Source organism: Vigna umbellata, chromosome 7 (assembly GCF_029865625.1).
Source record: "Vigna umbellata cultivar VRB3 chromosome 7, Vumbellata_1.0, whole genome shotgun sequence".
NCBI lineage: Eukaryota > Viridiplantae > Streptophyta > Magnoliopsida > Fabales > Fabaceae > Vigna > Vigna umbellata.
This window is the reverse complement of record NC_142171.1, coordinates 22999972-23017969: the sequence shown is the minus strand read 5'-3', so window position 1 is coordinate 23017969 and position 17998 is coordinate 22999972. Positions and strand designations below refer to the sequence as shown.

Here is a 17998-nt window from a genome sequence, read left to right as displayed (position 1 = left end):
TACGCAGATTTCATACAGTCCGGACGGTCAGTCGTGTCGAGTCTTATTTTGTGCATGCGTTATAATGCCTTGATATGTGATGAATTATGTAATGAATTGTATGACTGATGCATGAGTTAAATTAAGTAAGCTTACCCTTTCGTTTCCTTGTGTTGTCTATTGTCCTTGTACGTCCGTCTTGTCATTGCAATGATCATCCGTGTGGATGTGAGCAGAGGGAGACGAGCGATTGGAAGAGGCGCTGAATGAAGAGAACCTGGTTGATGTCGAAGTGAAGACCGAGCAGTGAGGCGCTCGGCCAGTTATGTAGCCTGTATTAGAGTGGTCGTTCGACCATCTTGTCTTGTTATTTTATTCTGATAGACCGTTCGGTATTTGTGCCGTGTAAATCGTTCGGTCAAGTTTCGTGTACGTTCGGCTTTTTCATTTGTAACTCTGAAGACGTGCGGCTTTGCGCGTCTGTTTTGTTATTATTGTAAGACTGTACTCAAGGACGTTCGTCCTTGAGCGTTGTTTTGTTTTTAGTTGGAAAACTGTATTGAAATATTATTAAATGTGATTTTCTGATTTTATGGTTTATGCTGTATTTTTGGGATGTCACACTTCCAGTATGCTCCAGGGCGCGAAACGGACTAACCTCGTGAGGGTGGTAGGGTGGAACCCATTGGCAATGGCTTTGCAAAGCAGTAGAGGCCACCACGAGTGCATAACCCGCCATAGCTCGGTAATCATTCTGGTCCAGACGAGTCGGTCTATAAAGTAACAAGTCGGGGTTTAATGTAACAAGTCTTGTGATGTTAGTTTACCATGTATGAGTGACTTTTGCATATCATGTTGGATTGTATAACATGTTTTTTTATATCTAGCTCACCCTTGCATTGTTTGTGTTGTGTGTTGTTTGGGAATGTTTCTTTGGCGATGATCATCCACTTGGATGGGAGCGGATGGCGAGGAGAATACTTTGGAAGCAACTCTTGATGAAGACGGCAGTGCTGCAGCCTAGATTAGCTAGTCTTATTTCATAATTCTTAATGTTTGGAATAACTCGTGTGTATTTTAAGTTTTAAATTCTCTGTGATTTTCATGGAGAAATTCTAAATACTCTTGTCAATTCCGCACTATTCTAAGGATGACTGTAATCCTTAAATTACTCTTGACTGCTTTCTTATATTATGTATGATGACTCTTTATTATATATGCATGATGTATATTTTTGGGACGTTACAGTTAGTATTATAATATATTTTTTAATGAAGTCTGGTATTAGTTGAAAACAAACTCAACCACCAAAATACTTTCCTTTACCATAGAAATAATCCTAAAATTCTCTTGATCATTAACTTTCAGGTTAACTTTTTCTGTGATGTATTTGAAGACTAGTTATCGCAACTCATTAATGTTTTTGGACTATTGAGGTTAGGCCAGGAAAGAAAATGGCCTTGTCGTTGTTTATAATGTAATCCACCAAACATTTTACCTAGAACCAAATTCAGCATTATAATTTAAAATATGTTGGTTATTGATTGCATCAACAATGTTATGGTTATTGAAGTAATATAAAATCTTTGTTTTGTAATTATTCTTTCAATAAATTTGTAAAACAAAATATAACTTTCAATCCTTAAATCAGAATGTACGAAAATAATTTTTTTAATATTAAAAAGGTTTAATCATTCACTTGGTCCCTATTTTCGCATGGAATCTCAATTTCGTCCCTTTCTTTCTGAAAATCTCAATTGGGTCCCAATTTTATGAAAATTGCAACAAATCGATCCTTTCCGTTAATTTGGCTGGACGGCGTTAAAAAAATTGATGAGTGAATGCTGAGATGACGAACGAGCGCTCGTCCAGCAGCGAACGAGCGCTCGTCCAGCAGCGAACGAGCGCTCGACCACCGAACGAACGGTCGTCCAGTGTGGAACGAACGGTTGTCCAGCAGTAAGAGGAACGAACGGTTGATTTAAAACTATTTTAACTTCGTTTTAATCATCACTTTTTTTATTTTAAAAGTTCACATTTTAAACCAAAAGGCTGAATACTGTAAGGAATCATAATTAAAAAAAAAAAGAAAAAAAAAAAAAAAAAGAGAACGGGGAGGAAGGGACGTGCGCTGCCACAAAGGGGCAGTGAACGTTGCTTCCCCTTTGAAAACAAAACCAAAAGAAAACAAGAAAAGGAAAGAGAAGAAGAGGGGAAGAGGGAAGAGTTTGGGAGGCTCGTGGGAGATAAAAAGGGGTATGGGTCTGCACTTAGGGAGTGAAATCATTGCTGCCAAGTTTCTGAGAGAGGTGAAGTTGAAGCTGCAAGCAAGGTTTGGTTCTGCAAGTTGGGGAAAAGAAGAGGAGGAGAACTTTTTGAGTTTGAAGGAAATCAAACTCTCTGGAAGTGATTCAAGGAAGTCTTCAAGAGGTAAGGGGAGCTAGATCTTTTGTTTGATTGTTGATATATACTATGTTTAACGCAAATCTGGGAAGTTGGGGATGAAAAATTTGGGGTTGTTCTTGGTTTCTGGGTTTTCTGGAAAATCTGCAGAAATTCTGCAGAAACGCCGTTCGTCCAATTTGATTTCAAATTGGACGTTCGTCCAAAATGGCTGAACGTTCGTTCAAGTGAAATTGGTCGTTCGTCCAAATTATTCGGTGGTCGTGAGCGTTCGTCCTAAACTTAGTATTTTAGTGGGACGTTCTTGAACGTTCGGCCTTGGTCTCAAGACGAACGTCCATAGGTTGTAAGTATAGCGTTCGGCCTTGATTATTTTAGCATTCGGTCTGAATTGAGTAAAGTGATTTTAGAACGTTCGTACAATGGGCTTTGAGCGTTCGTTGTTAAATTGGTATGCATAGGTTTCAATCTTGAGCGTTCGTTAGTAAATTGGTAACTGTAGCGTTCGGCTTAATTCTTGAATCTTAAAACGTCCGCCGTGTTGAAATAGTGATCACAGGCGTTCGTCCTCCAAATGGTGTCCGTCCTGATGTTGAACGATAGGTACTGGTTTAAGTCAGATTTTGAACGTTCGGCCTGATATTTGGAGATAACGTTCGTCCAGTTTATTTAGTGACGTTCGGTCAAATGGTGTTCGGCCATTTACTTGGAAATGGCGTTCGTTCGTTTTGGTGAATAAGTAATTTTAGACGTTCGTTCTTATCTTGGTAGTTCAGGAAGCGATCGTTCGATCTGGATATAATTATTTTAAGTTAGTGATCGTTCATAACGAACGTTCGGTTTTGATGACGTTATGTTCAGATAGAATTCTCCATAAGCAGCGTTCATCCAAGATAGTTTTGTGAGCGTTCGTCCTTTGTTTTGTGAGCGTTCGTCCTTTTTAGTATTCTAAGTTTGAATCTTTGTCGTTCGGCATTGGTATGGTTGTGATGTGAGCGTTCGGCCTTGGTGTTGCTGTCATTATGAGCGTTCGGCCTAGGATCTGATAACGTCCGTTCTTATAGTATTCAGGAATCAACGTTCGGCCACATAGTGTTGAATCCAATATGACGTTCGGCCTAGTTGTATTTAGCGTTCGGTTCTAGCGTTCGTCCAAACTGTGTTAAATCTCATAGCGTTCGTCCAACTAGCATGGTAGCGTTCGGCATTTGTGTTCGGTGAATAGTGTTCAATCAATTTTAGCGTTCGGCCTATTTGAATCTAATAGCGTTCGTCCTGAGTATCAATCTCAGCGTTCGGCCTTATGGTGTGATCGGTTAAATAGCGTTCGGCCTGCTTGTAATAGCGTTCGTCCTAAGTATCAATATCAGCGTTCGGCCTAAAAGTGTGTTCGGTGAAATAGCGTTCGGCCTGTTGGTAAATAGCGTTCGTTCAGTACCGTTCGGCAGATAACGTTCGTTCAAATAGTGTTATGAAAATAATGGGTTTCAAGTTCATTTCTCTTGAATTGAATTATGTGCAAAATGTTTGGAAAATATATACTGTGATGGGATTTATGTGAATGTATGAAATACGTTGGATTTAATGTGATATCGTGGAGGTAGCTGGTCATTCATAACTTGGGATAAGGTTTAACGTAACAGTATAATTCATGGACGTAATTCCATGATCCTCAAGGAGAGGATATATGGTGGTGTTTTGGGGTTGTATAGAATAATTACATGGTAGCTCAGTTTTGGGGGTCATCCTGAATCTCCAATGGTCCTTCTTCTCATGTAGAGAGGATTGAACATGTGGTGAGGAGTAGCAGGAGGTCCTAGTCTTGGATGCTTCCATATGATCCAAGGTGAGTAATAACGGATTAACCTCGTGATTGTGGCCGGGCGGGAGTGCCCAAAGTTCCATCAGGCGGTAGTGCCTAAAGTTCCATCAGGCGGTAGTGCCTAAAGTTCCATCAGGCGGTAGTGCCTAAAGTTCCATCAGGCGGTAGTGCCTAAAGTTCCACCAGGCGGTAGTGCCTAAAGTTTCATCAGGCGGTAGTGCCTAAAGTTCCATCAGGCGGTAGTGCCTAAAGTTCCACCAGGCGGTAGTGCCTAAAGTTTCACCAGGCGGTAGTGCCAGGGCAGGAGTGCCCAAGTTTCACCAGGCGGTAGTGCCAGGGCGGGAGTGCCCAATTTCATAAAGCCACCACGAGTGCAAGACCCGCCATAGCGGTAATCATTCTAGTCCGGACGAGTCGGTCAATAAAGCAACAAGTCGGGGTTTAAAGTAAAAGGTCTTGTGATGTCAGTTTACCATGTTTGGATGAATGTTTACATGTCATGGGAGTGTGTGAAATATGGATCAATGAGTATGCTTTAATTGTTCGAATGATTGCATAAATTAACTGTGTTGTATGTATAACATGCTTTTTATATCTAGCTCACCCTTGCATTGTTTGTGTTATGTGCTGTTTGGGTATGTTTCTTTGGCGATGATCATCCACTTGGATGGGAGCAGATGTTGAGGAGGAAACTTTGGGAGCAGCTCTTGATGGAGACGGCAGTGCTGCAGCTTAGATGTCTAGTTTTTATTTCGTAAACTCGTTTTATTTGGAATGATGTTTTGTGTATTTTAAGTTTTAAATTCTCCGTAATTCCCATAGAGGAATCCTAATACTCCAGTTGTCAATTCCGCACTATTCTGAGGATGACTGTATTCCTTATTTAACTCTTGACTGCTTTCCTATATTATGCATGATGAGGTCTTTATTATATATGCATGACGTATATAACTGGGATGTCACATTTATGGTATCAGAGCAGTTCGTCCTTAGGATGACCTTTGTGTTGTGGGTTTGCCATGTCTTCTCTGTGAAGAATTGAGTGTAAATGGTATGACTTACCATTTCCCCCGAATCTATATAGTAAGGTGTATATCTAACTAGAAGTTTTAAGAACAGAAAACGTCTTAATAAGAGTAATGAGGGTGCCAGTTGTTTCCTAATCATGTTCCATAAGGATGGGACTCCCAATGTAAACTTTTCAGCTCTTGAGAACCAGAGTGTAGACCTTCTGGTTGTGAATGACTTCATGGATGTTTTCCCAGGAGAAGTTCCTGGTTTACCTCCTCCGCGAGAAGTGGAGTTCTCTATTGATCTGGTCGCTGGAGCAGGACCAGTATCCATGGCTCCTTATCGGATGGCTCCAGCTGAGCTGGCTGAGTTGAAGAAGCAGATTGAAGAATTGTTAGAGAAACAGTTTATCCGGCCAAGTGCTTCGCCGTGGGGTGCGCCAGTGTTGCTAGTAAAGAAGAAGGATAGTAGCTCAAGGTTGTGCGTTGACTATCGACAGCTGAATAAGTTGACGATCAAGAACAAGTATCCATTGCCGAGGATCGATGATCTGATAGATCAATTGCACGGAGCTACGGTATTCTCCAAGATTGATTTGAGGTCGGGTTACCATCAAATTTTAGTGAAAGCCGATGATGTGCAGAAGACGGCATTCAGGTCCAGGTATGGCCACTATGAGTATGTAGTTATGCCTTTTGGTGTGACTAATGCTCCAGCCATCTTCATGGACTATATGAATCGAATTTTTAGACCCTTCTTGGACAAGTTTGTGGTGGTGTTTATAGATGACATACTTGTCTATTCTAAAACTCGGGAAGAACATGAAGATCACCTTAGGGCAGTACTTGAAGTGCTGAGAGAAAGAAGATTGTATGTCAAGCTGTCCAAGTGTGAGTTTTGGATGAAAGAAGTTCCTTTTCTTGGGCATGTGATTTCAGCTGGAGGAATTGTTGTTGATCCCACTAAGGTGCAAGCAGTACTTCAGTGGGAGAGACCTAAGACTGTTACAGAAGTCAGGAGCTTTGTGGGTCTAGCGGGCTACTATCGGCGTTTTATTGAAAGCTTTTCACGGATTGTGGCGCCGTTGACACAACTGACTAGGAAGGATCAACCTTTTGTTTGGACAGACCGTTGTGAGACTAGCTTCCAAGGGCAAAAGAAAAGATTGACTAGTGCACCAGTTTTGGTTATCCCTGACACGAGTAAACTTTTTGAGGTTTTCTGTGATGCCTCTCATCAGGGATTAGGGTGTGTACTGATGCAGGAGAAGAAGGTAGTAGCGTATGCATCAAGACAACTCAAGGTTCATGAGAAGAATTACCCCACTCATGACTTGGAGTTGGCAGCTGTAGTTTTTGCTTTGAAGATTTGGAGACACTACCTGTATGGTGCGCAATTTCAGGTGTTTAGTGATCATAAGGGCCTGAGATATCTCTTTGATCAGAAAGAGCTTAACATGAGGCAAAGGAGATGGATGGAGTTCCTTAAGGATTATGACTTTGATCTTTTATACCATCCCGGGAAAGCCAATGTAGTGGCGGATGCATTGAGAAGAAAGGCAGTACATATTTCCTCATTGATGATCAGAGAGCTTGAGTTAGTAAAAAGCTTCAGAGATTTGAGGTTGCAGGTAGAATTTGAAGCTGACAGCATCAGATGCAGTAATTTGGTGGTGTCCAATGACTTATTGAAGCGTATTAAAGAAGAGCAGTCGAAGGATGTTGAGCTCCAAACGTCATCCAGTTTGATTGGGACGGAACAAGGAAAAGATTTTGCATTGGGGACTGATAATATCTTAAGGTTCAAAGGCAGAGTATGTATCCCTAGCAATTCAGAAATGAAGAGGTTAACCCTTGAGGAGGGTCACAAAAGCCGTTTTAGCATGCATCCAGGCATGACAAAGATGTATCAAGATCTCAAGAAGTCCTTCTGGTGGTCGGGTATGCAGAGGGACGTGGCACAGTTTGTGGCTTCTTGCTTGACTTGTCAAAAGGCAAAAGTGGAACATCAAAGACCTGGAGGTTTGTTGCAACCGTTAGAGATTCCCGAGTGGAAATGGGATAGCATCGCGATGGACTTCGTTACCATTTGCCACGCACTATTCGAAAACATGACGCAATATGGGTAATAGTGGACCGATTAACCAAGAGTGCTCACTTATTAGCAATTGATTTGAGAATGTCTACGACAAAGTTGGCTCAACTATATGTTAAGGAGAAGAAAGGTTTTAGAACAGATGATAAAGGGTGGTTGTAGTATAAGTTGCTAAAGAGGGTATCGAGAATGATCAGAGAAGTTTGGGTTGGTTGAGATGTTTAGAGTTATGAAGTTGTATGTTGTGATAAAGTTAATTTTCTTTGGGTATGGTTTTATGGTGATGTTTAGTGTTCGACTGAGTTTGATCAAGAGAGAAGTGGATATTGAATGATGGAATGCAGAAGGCAGTAAGTTAGTAAGTTCAGATAAGGTCAGAGGATTGGTATTATTGGTTAAGATTATCTTGAGGTTTAGAGGATTAAAGATAGGGTTTATATTTTGACGACTCCGAGTTGAAGAGGACAATCCTTGAAGAAGAAGGTTTTAAGTTAATTTGGACGGGATGAGTACAAGAAGAAGTATGAGTGATGTGGCGTTTGTGGAGTTAATCTAAGAGCTCAAGTTTGAAGTTTATATGGAGTGCTTCCTTGACAAGGAAGGAGAACGAAGGTGGTGCATCAAGTGTAGTTGAGCGAAAGATCGAAGCAAGTGTTATTATGAGAATTCAAGATGTCTGCAAATTGTAAATGAAGAAGAGATGATGTTGTTCTTTCGTAAGTTTGAGGTGTGATTCAAGGGAAGGGTTTTGATTGGTTTTCTGCAACAAGTATGGGATTTTATGACTTGAAGAAGTGGAATTCACTTTGGAGTGGGGTCTTAGGCAACATCTGCGTCCGAAATTTTTGGGTGGTTCCTGTTTAAGTCGTGTAGTGTAAGAGGAAGATGGAGGTTGAGTTAGAGCAATAATATTTAGACTCAATATAATCATAAGGAGAACTACAAGGTTGAGGAATCGCAGAAGAGAAATAGAGGACATGTTGGCATAGTCTAGTATAAGTCTTGACAATCAGGAGTGATTTCAGGCATGGTCGTTTTGTGGAGTAGAAAGCAGTGTTGAGGAAATGGAATGACAAGGCTATTATGCAAAGGGAGAGTTCTCAGAGTTTTGGTAAGGCCATAAAAGTCCTGAGAAAGGTTCTTCGAGGGTGATCTTTTGCTGGTTACAGTTGTCATGAAGGAAGTGTCATTTTAAGTAAATTGGTTAGTAAGGAAGTATGAGGAGCAGAGTAGCGCAGCAGATGATGCTGAGCATGTTATTGTCAGAAATAGGTATGCATGAAGAGCTTTCAAAATTGTGGATTAGTAGTTTGTGAGGGACGAATTCTTTGAAACAATATTGGTGTTGTCTTATGAGCATGAGTTAGGAGTGTTTAGTAATCTTCAGGAGTCAGAAGTAAGTTTAGGTGTGAAAGAAACATGTATCAGGCAAGGAAGATAAGTGAGCCTTCGGTTGCAAGCTACAGGATCAACTTTAAAGTGAAAAGTATTAATGGCTTTGGAATGGGAAGAGTGGGTCAATGGGCGAAGGAGACTATTTGAGCTGTGGTTTTGAGTTATAGTGGCAATCTAGAGGTAAGGTTATGTTAACAGATGGTTTGAACAAAGAGAAAATTTTTCGACTTGTTCCGGGAGACTTAATTTTCGAGGACGAAAATTTTTGTTGTTGGGGAGAATGTAAGGAATCATAATTTAAAAGAAAAAAAATAAAAATAAAAAGAGAACGGGGAGGAAGGGACGTGCGCTGCCACAAAGGGGCAGTGAACGTTGCTTCCCCTTTGAAAACAAAACCAAAAGAAAACAAGAAAAGGAAAGAGAAGAAGAGGGGAAGAGGGAAGAGTTTGGGAGGCTCGTGGTATATTATGCATGATGAGGTCTTTATTATATATGCATGACGTATATAATTGGGATGTCACAAATACAGCCACAAATCCTTTTCCTATGATCTTCTATTTTCTTTTCTTTTACCAATATTAAAATGAATCTTTCCTTTTCCTATGATCTTCTATTTTCTTTTCTTTTACCAATATTAAAATGAATCTTTCCATGTAGGCCGAAACGGTTCAGTGCAGCTAATATTTTTTTTTAATAGGTTCGGAAGTTCCTGTATTTACGGGTTCGTTTTAATTGAATCTTTTAATTTTAGAAATGATCAATTGAATCCCTAATTTAACATAATTAAATAATAATATCTTTTCTTTTAAATACAATGAACGGCGTTAATTTTTTAAACAGGAGACATGCTCACGTATCATTTTATTTGCAGGTGGCAGAGTCTGACCTGAATACATCGACCTCTATGAAGGATATATGAAGGATGTATGAAGGGTGAGGATGACGGGTGAGTTACCGCCCTTTCTATATCACTCACTCTTGCTTCTGTATCTGATTTTCTCCGACAACCAAATCTATGGCTTCCGATTCTTCTCCGAATTTCAACAACGGTTCGTGCCGCTCCTCTCTCTGTCTCTTCTTTCGGTTTTCATTTTCCGAATTTTCTGATTTGTTAATTTATTCAAACCTCCTTTCTGATAGGTCCTTCTTCCCCCGACGACTCCCTTTCCAGCCCCATCAGCAACACCTTCTCTTCTCCGGGAAGTAGGCGCCGCCGCCGCCGCTCCTCCACTCCCTCCGCATTCGCCACTCCGTCGGAGCGCTGATCTCGATTCGCCTCCTCCGAAGCCACCCCAACCGCGCCGCGCTCCCGCTAAGGCGTCGGCGGAGGTGGGCGCGTTCCCGTCACACCTACATCCACAACATATGACGCGGCGGCCTCGTCTGACGGCGGCGATGGCTACGACATGGACGACGCCAGGCCCACCTTTGTGTGGGGCACTAACATAAGGGTGGAAGACGTGAACGATGCTATTCACAGGTTTTTGAGGGACTTTAGGGAAGTGTCTTCGTCGCAGGGCGAGGATGACAGGTTGAACTTGCACACCGAAGGGAAGTATGAGAAATTAGGGATGACGGGTTTAACCGCCTATGCCCTCTACATCAACCTCCTCAACCGCCACGCCTTCTCCTTCTCGTCCAGGAATGGATATATGAAGGATGTACTGAAAGAACAAACCTTGTCCCAGCTTCAGGATCAAACAATTTGGCAAATTTTGAAGGCGAGAAGTGACCATCCTATTTTTAAACCTATTTTTATTGTGGGAATTTCAATTTCTTTTTTTGTGTGCTCTGTCTCAGTATATTAAAAAGAAAGAAAATGGTCAGTGTTTCCGTGCTAAAAGAAAAAAGAAAGAGAAATTGAAAGATAAGCCCGGAATTGCGGTGACAAATCCATTTTGCACACCTCATTGGAAGAAATACCGAACATCTACGCATGCCCTTATAGTAGTATGCTGAAGTGATGTGATGCCTCTGTGTTGTGTGTTCTGTGTTTAAGACAAAAGTGTTTTTTTTGTTTTTTCTATTGGTTTACATCTTGAGATGGATTCATCCATCACCTTCGATTGTGTTGTGCTGTGTGTTGTGTATGTGACTGTAACATCCCAATAAATAGTAATTACCATTAATCAGAACTAATCACATTTACAGAAATTACAGTGCAGTCTTAATATTTACAACAGCTGCTCTCAAAATTTAAAACTGAACGTACTATAATTACAGCATTCAGGATCTATCAAAACTATAACAAATTCTGGGTGAACAGTACTGCAAAACTACATACAAAACTTCCAAAATACAGTACAGAAAACCTATCAGCTACTACGGAACGAGCACTCTACTGCTCAGCTTTAACTTCAACTTCTACTAAGTTTGCATCCTCCAAATTTTCTTCTTCCAGCATTGTTTCCAGAGGAGCCTCACCATCTGCTCACATCCACAACGGATGATCATTGCATTGACAAGACGGACATACAGAACAGGAGACAACACAAGGAAATTGCAAGGGTAAGCTTAGGTAATTTAATTCATAACACCAACATAAACTTTAACATATAAGATCAATCGTACAAATCAATAACAGTACATACACAAAGCATAATATAACTCATCCAAATTCTCATAAATGACAACTGTCCGGACTGTATGAAGCCATGTATCTACAGGCGTTTTTGCACCCAGGTGGTGTGGTAACTGGAAACATCCATCAGCTGCCACCCGAGGTTAACCCTATCAGTCCAAAGTACTCAATAGGACTAGGGCCTCCTGCCATTCCCACACATGACCTACTCCCCTCTACATGAGGATGAGCACTCACGGAATATCAGGATAAACAGCCATCAGCAGCTTTACCACGGTCATACTACACTACTTCTCATATTCAATCATGGAGACGTTCCTCCTTGAAACGCTCATTCACAATCCAATCCCATAAAATGCATTCAAATACCATTCGCACATATTAACCAGTTCTCTTATTCACATTTTCATTCTATGTTCCACTCTTTTAATTTAAACAAAGTTTATCATTTAATAGACTCAGATGATTGTATTACAGTACACTGCTATCACGTTTCTGAACAAAAGAAACGCACCATTATTCATTTACAGACGTTGAGACAATTGACTAATTTAATTGAAATTGAGTCTAAAAGATCCAAATAACACTTAGGAAAATTCTAAGTATAAAGACTTGAGGTTAAATGAAAAGGACCATCACAGTTTAAATGATTTCAAATAAATAATCAGAGCATTAGTAAATTCGGAAACGAACACGGCCAGTCAAAGACCGAACGTTAACTAATAAATTGAACGAACGCTGTGAAGTCGCTCACGAGCAATGATAAGGACGAGCGTTCAGTAGAAACTGAACACTGCTTAGGACGAACGCCAGGTCAATGACCGAGCACCAAATAGAACGAACGCGCTTTTGAAAGAACGTTCGGTATCAGACCGAACGCTAACTAGGACCACGCTAAATCTAAGACCAAGAGTTCATTTGGACGAACGCTCAGTATAATACTAAGCGCCACTTATGACGAACGCTGGTAAACAAAACCGAGCGTCCTAACTATACTTCACTTTATTTTCAATAATTGAACACGCTAGGCTAAGCCGAACGCTCACGCCTAACTCTTAACACTAATAACGCTCGTTCTTAATTAGAGTCCTTTCCAAATGAAAGAATTCTCATGCTAAGTGATGTTCCAGGGAAACCGAACGGTATAAGACCATTCGATAACGAGCGTACAAGATCAATCAGAGAAGATAAAAATTTCCAGATTTTTCAAACAGATAATTTCACAGTTTTCATATGATTAGAACTTTAAAATTTCATCTTCACCATAAATCTCATACATTACAGAATTCATATTGTCATCTCCTAAATCCAGACTCCAATTATATTCCAAATCATATATTACACATTCTGCATAAAATCCAACAATATTCATCATCTCATCAACCCGAATTATCCATTTTCAAGTGCAGGCATATTAGCATCAACATACATTTTCACACATTGTCATTCATATACAACCAGTGCCACAAGCTCTTTCATACATACTCAAACATCAAATATTTCATGCATTTCCAACATCCAGTACACTTCATTACTGTCATGAACATCAAACCAGTATTAAATTAAATTACTAAAGCTTCCCTTACCTGGTCTAGCAGTGAACTCCCAAATGCTTATGGTTTTCTCTAGTGTTCTCACAGCTTTCTACCCAACGAGTCACTCCAAGATTCTCACTAAATCTAATAAACCAAAATGACATAAGGTTCAGACCTATAACTCATGCATGCAACCAGAAATTGGTTCGCATGAACTAAGTAGATGAAGGTGCAGAGACGAGAACTTACCAGTTCAGTTCTCAGTTCTGTTCGGTTCCGAAGAATGCTAACGGTGCAGAGAGGTTTCCTACGGTGTCTGAAATGAGATTGGAGGAGATGAAGGTGAGGTATCTTAGAGAGAATATGAAAGAGTTCAGAAAGAATACAGAGAAGATGGAAGGCCAGAATTTCTTGAGGAAGAAGAAGATTGCATGGAAGGGAGAGAAGTGTTTTCAGAGAAATTGTTTTTCTCTTCCTCGTCAAACAATGGTGCACTCACATACTGCCACCTGATTTCCACTACAGCTTTTGGAAGCTTCCAACGTGACAGATGGCATTAGTGCATGCAGAGAGGAAAAGAGTGGAATTTGACGTGGCACAGTGCATTTAAAAGTGTGATCAGAGAATGGATTTGTATATATTAATTTATCAGGGTTTCACATTCCCCCTAACTAAAAAAAATTTTCGTCCTCGAAAATTCTAAGGCTTACCAGTAAATAGGTGCGGGTATAATTCTCTCACAGCCTCTTCAACCTCCCATGTTGAGTCACCAGTCTTTGCATTCCACACCACTTTTACGAGACGAACATCTTTGCCTTTGTAGAGTCTGGTGCGGCTGTCTTCCACACAAACAGGTTGCATCTCCAGTGTCCTGTCTGGGCGAATTTGGATATCTTCTAACTCCAGTACATGTGATGGATCAGCTATATATTTCCGGAGTTGTGAAACATGAAAGACTGGATGTAGGTTGGACAGTTGAGGTGGTAAAGCCAGCTCATACGCCACTGATCCAATCTTCTTCAGAATCTGATATGGCCCTACGAACTTAGGTGATAGCTTCTTTGGACGAAGAACTCTTCCCACACCAGTGATTGGATTCAATCTCAGAAATACGTGATCTCCAGCAGCGAATTCTAAGGGTCTTCTTCTCCTATCTGCATACGATTTCTGCCTGCTTTGAGAAGTCTTCAAACGTTCTTGAATCAGTTTCACCTTCTCAGTTGTTTGCTGGATTAATTCAGGTCCGGTTAATGCAGTCTCGCCTTCTTGGAACCAACACAAAGGAGTTCTACACTTTCTTCCATAAAGAGCTTCAAACGGTGCCATTCCTATGCTTGCTTGAAAGCTGTTATTATATGTGAATTCAACAAGCGGCAGAACTTCATCCCATACTCCCATATGATCTATCACACACGTTCTCAACAAGTCTTCAAGAGTCTGGATGGTTCGTTCAAATTGGCCATCCGTCTGAGGGTGATAAGCAGAACTCATTTGCAGTTTGCTTCCCAATTCTCCTTGTAACGACTGCCAAAAACGAGATGTGAATCTCGTGTCTCGATCTGATATAATGCTTGAAGGAACTCCATGTAATCTAACAATCTCTTTGACGTACAGCTTGGCCAAGTTGGTCATGGACATCTTCAAATTAACGGCCAGGAAGTGGGCGCTCTTAGTTAATCTATCCACAATTACCCAAATTGAGTCATGGTTTCGGACTGTACGTGGCAGATGAGTCACGAAATCCATGGAGATGCTATCCCACTTCCATTCTGGAATCTCCAATGGCTGCAGCAATCCTCCTGGTCTTTGATGTTCAGCTTTGGCTCTTTGACAAGTTAAGCAAGAAGACACAAAACGTGCAATGTCACTCTTCATACCAGGCCACCAGAAGGATAAACGAAGGTCTTGATACATCTTAGTCATGCCAGGATGCATGCTAAGACGGCTGTGATGTCCCTCCTCCATTATAATCCGCTTCAGCTCACTGTCATTTGGAATGCACGTCCTATCCATGTATCGCAATAGGCCGTCCGTTCCAACATTGAATTCTTTGGCTTGATCCGAACCAAGCACGCTCAAAATCTTCACCAGATCTTCATCCTCACGTTGCTTCCTCCTAATTTGATCAAACACATCACTGGAAATTCTAAGGTTACAGCATCTGATAACGTTCGCTCCTAAGTCAAACTGTAACCTTAGATCTCTAAAACTCTCCACCAAGTTCAGCTCCTTCACCATCATTGCCGAGACCCTTACTGCCTTCCTACTCAATGCATCAGCAACCACATTGGCTTTTCCAGGATGATACAGCAGTTCGAATTCATAATCCTTCAAGAATTCAAGCCACCTCCTTTGCCTCATATTCAATTCCTTTTGATCAAAGAGGTACTTGAGACTCTTGTGATCACTAAACACTTGAAATGTTGCACCATACAGATAATGTCTCCATATTTTCAAAGCAAACACCACTGCTGCCAGCTCCAAATCGTGTGTGGGGTAATTCTTCTCATGAATTTTCAACTGTCTCGAAGCATAAGCCACTGCCCTCCTTTCCTGCATCAGCACACAGCCCAAACCTTGATATGATGCATCACAATACACTTCAAAAGGTTTGGCCGTGTCTGGAATGACCAACACAGGAGCACTCGTTAATTTCCTCTTTAATTCCTGGAAGCTCTCCTCACATCTATCTGTCCAAGCAAACGGCTGATCCTTCCTGGTGAGGTAAGTCAGAGGGGCTACTATCTTAGAAAATCCCTCAATGAACCGCCTATAGTAGCCCGCAAGTCCCACAAAGCTTCTAACTTCCGTGACAGAACGTGGACTCTCCCAATCTAGCACTGCCTTCACCTTGGCTGGATCCACTGCAATACCACCAGCAGAAACAACGTGCCCCAAAAATTGGATCTCCTTCATCCAGAATTCACACTTTGAACGCTTGGCATACAGCTCTTTCTCCCTCAACACGCTCAAGACGATCCTCAAATGTTCTTCATGTTCGTCAAAGCTCTTGGAGTAAATGAGGATGTCATCAATAAATACCACAACAAATTTATCAAGGTACGGCCTGAAAATTCTGTTCATGTAATCCATGAAGATTGCAGGTGCGTTTGTCACTCCAAAGGGCATCACCACGTACTCGTAATGGCCATAACGAGACCGAAATGCAGTCTTCTGAATGTCCTCTTCTTTCACTCTAATTTGATGATAGCCCGAACGTAAATCAATTTTAGAAAATACACACGCACCATGCAACTGGTCCAGCAGGTCATCAATTCTTGGAAGAGGATACTTGTTCTTGATGGTCAGCTTATTAAGTTGTCTATAATCAATGCATAGCCGTGAGCTGCCATCCTTCTTCTTGACCAACAATACAGGCGCTCCCCATGGTGAAGCACTTGGCCTGATGAACTTCTTATCCATTAACTCTTCAATTTGCTTCTTAAGTTCCACCAACTCAGCTGGTGCCATTCTGTAAGGTTGAACCGAGATGGGTGCAGCAGTGGTTACCAAATCAATTGTGAATTCTACCTCACGGATGGGAGGTAGACCAGGTACTTCATCCAGAAAAACATCTGGAAATTCATCCACTACTGTTCGTTCTCCACTGTCATCAACATTGGATGAACGCTCCATCTCACTGCTTTCATACGTCATGATAAGAAAACAGCTTGCCCCCTCCATGATATCCTCCTTAAACTGCCCAAGAGTGATTGACAGTTCTTCCTCTTCTTCATCTGGAAAGACTAACTCCTTCTTCCCACAGTCAATGAGGATCCGATTGGTAGCCAACCAATCCATCCCCAAAATTACTTCTAAGTCTTGAAGGGGTAAACAAATGAGATTAACCTTATATCTACGCCCCTCAACTTCTATAGGACATCTTACACAAACTGTAGACGTCTTGATCCCACCAGCCGCTGGGGTTGACACCACCAGGTCAAACTGTAATTCACTCTCCACTATTCCTAGTTTCTCAACACACTCCTTCGAGATGAAGGAATGAGTTGCCCCTGAGTCATACAGTACACAACAAGGCTTTCCATACAACATGCAAGTGCTGGTGATGAGTGTACCTGAACGAGCAGCCTCAGCACCCGTGATTGCGTACACCCTTCCTGTGGCTTGCGCACGTCCACCTCTCCCTTGTTGGGTTCTCCCAGTGTTTGGTGGCCTCATTGCAGCACGTCCTCCCATATTGCACTCGTTCTCCAAGTGGCCATTCTGTCTGCAACGAGTACAATATTTTCCTCCTGACAACTGTGCACAAGCCCACCGATAATGTGGTCCTCCACACTGATAACAGGTTAAGCTCCTCGGCTGTCCAGATTGGCCAACAGTGACCAAAGCTTGTGATCCGCCAGAGGATTGAGTGGGACGAGTATATGGGGACCCTCTCACATTTGATGCACCTCTGGACAAAACCGGACCCCTACTCACTTGTTGTTTCTTATGTTTTTCGGCCTCAACAATGTTCTTCTCAAGCACCTTTGCCCTCTCAACCATAGCAGGGAAAGATCTGATACACATGCAGGATATTAATACTTTCATATCACTCCTCAACCCGTTCTCAAACTTCCTGCATTGCCATTCTTCACTGGTAGCCATGGTATTGAAACGGACAAGATGTTTGAATTTGTTGGTGTATTCTGAGACGGACATACTGCCTTGCACCAATTGAAGGAACTCCACCTCCTTAGCAAAACGCACACTGTCTGGGAAATACTCTTCATAAAATTTAGTTCTGAAAACTTCCCAAGAAATTGGACTTTGGGATTCTGTCAACAACATCTTCACACTGGACCACCAATGGCTAGCTTCACCCGTCAACAAATACTCTGTGAATGCCAAACGGTTTTCATTTGGACACCTCTTGGCATCATAAATCCTTTCCATATCTCTTAGCCACTGATCCGCTTCATCCGGAAGCCCCTTTCCATTGAATTTGGCAGGATGGTGTTGCAGGAAGCTTTCCAAACTCCATTCTGCAGGAGGTACAGCGTTAGAAGAAGAAGCTCCTGGGGTGCCTCTAGTAGAGGTCAGCAGGTCCATCAACTGTCTCTGAGTTGCTTCAGAGCTGATACGTGATGCCTCCAAACTATTCAGTGCTTCCTGGTTTTGCCTCATTAAGGCAGCATTTTGCTCAATTAAGGTTGTGTTCTGCTGTTGCAGCCTATC

The 17998-nt window shown here is 41.6% G+C and overlaps 1 long non-coding RNA gene across 1 annotated transcript; it reads left to right on the top strand.

Moving 5' to 3' along the window:
* Nucleotides 1-2394: 2394 nt before the first annotated feature.
* LOC148195475 (uncharacterized) lies at nt 2395-10789 on the top strand. The gene is made up of 4 exons (XR_015780686.1): nt 2395-2409; nt 4882-5125; nt 9184-9753; nt 9845-10789. It is a non-coding gene; the product is annotated as an uncharacterized LOC148195475 (long non-coding RNA).
* Nucleotides 10790-17998: the final 7209 nt, after the last annotated feature.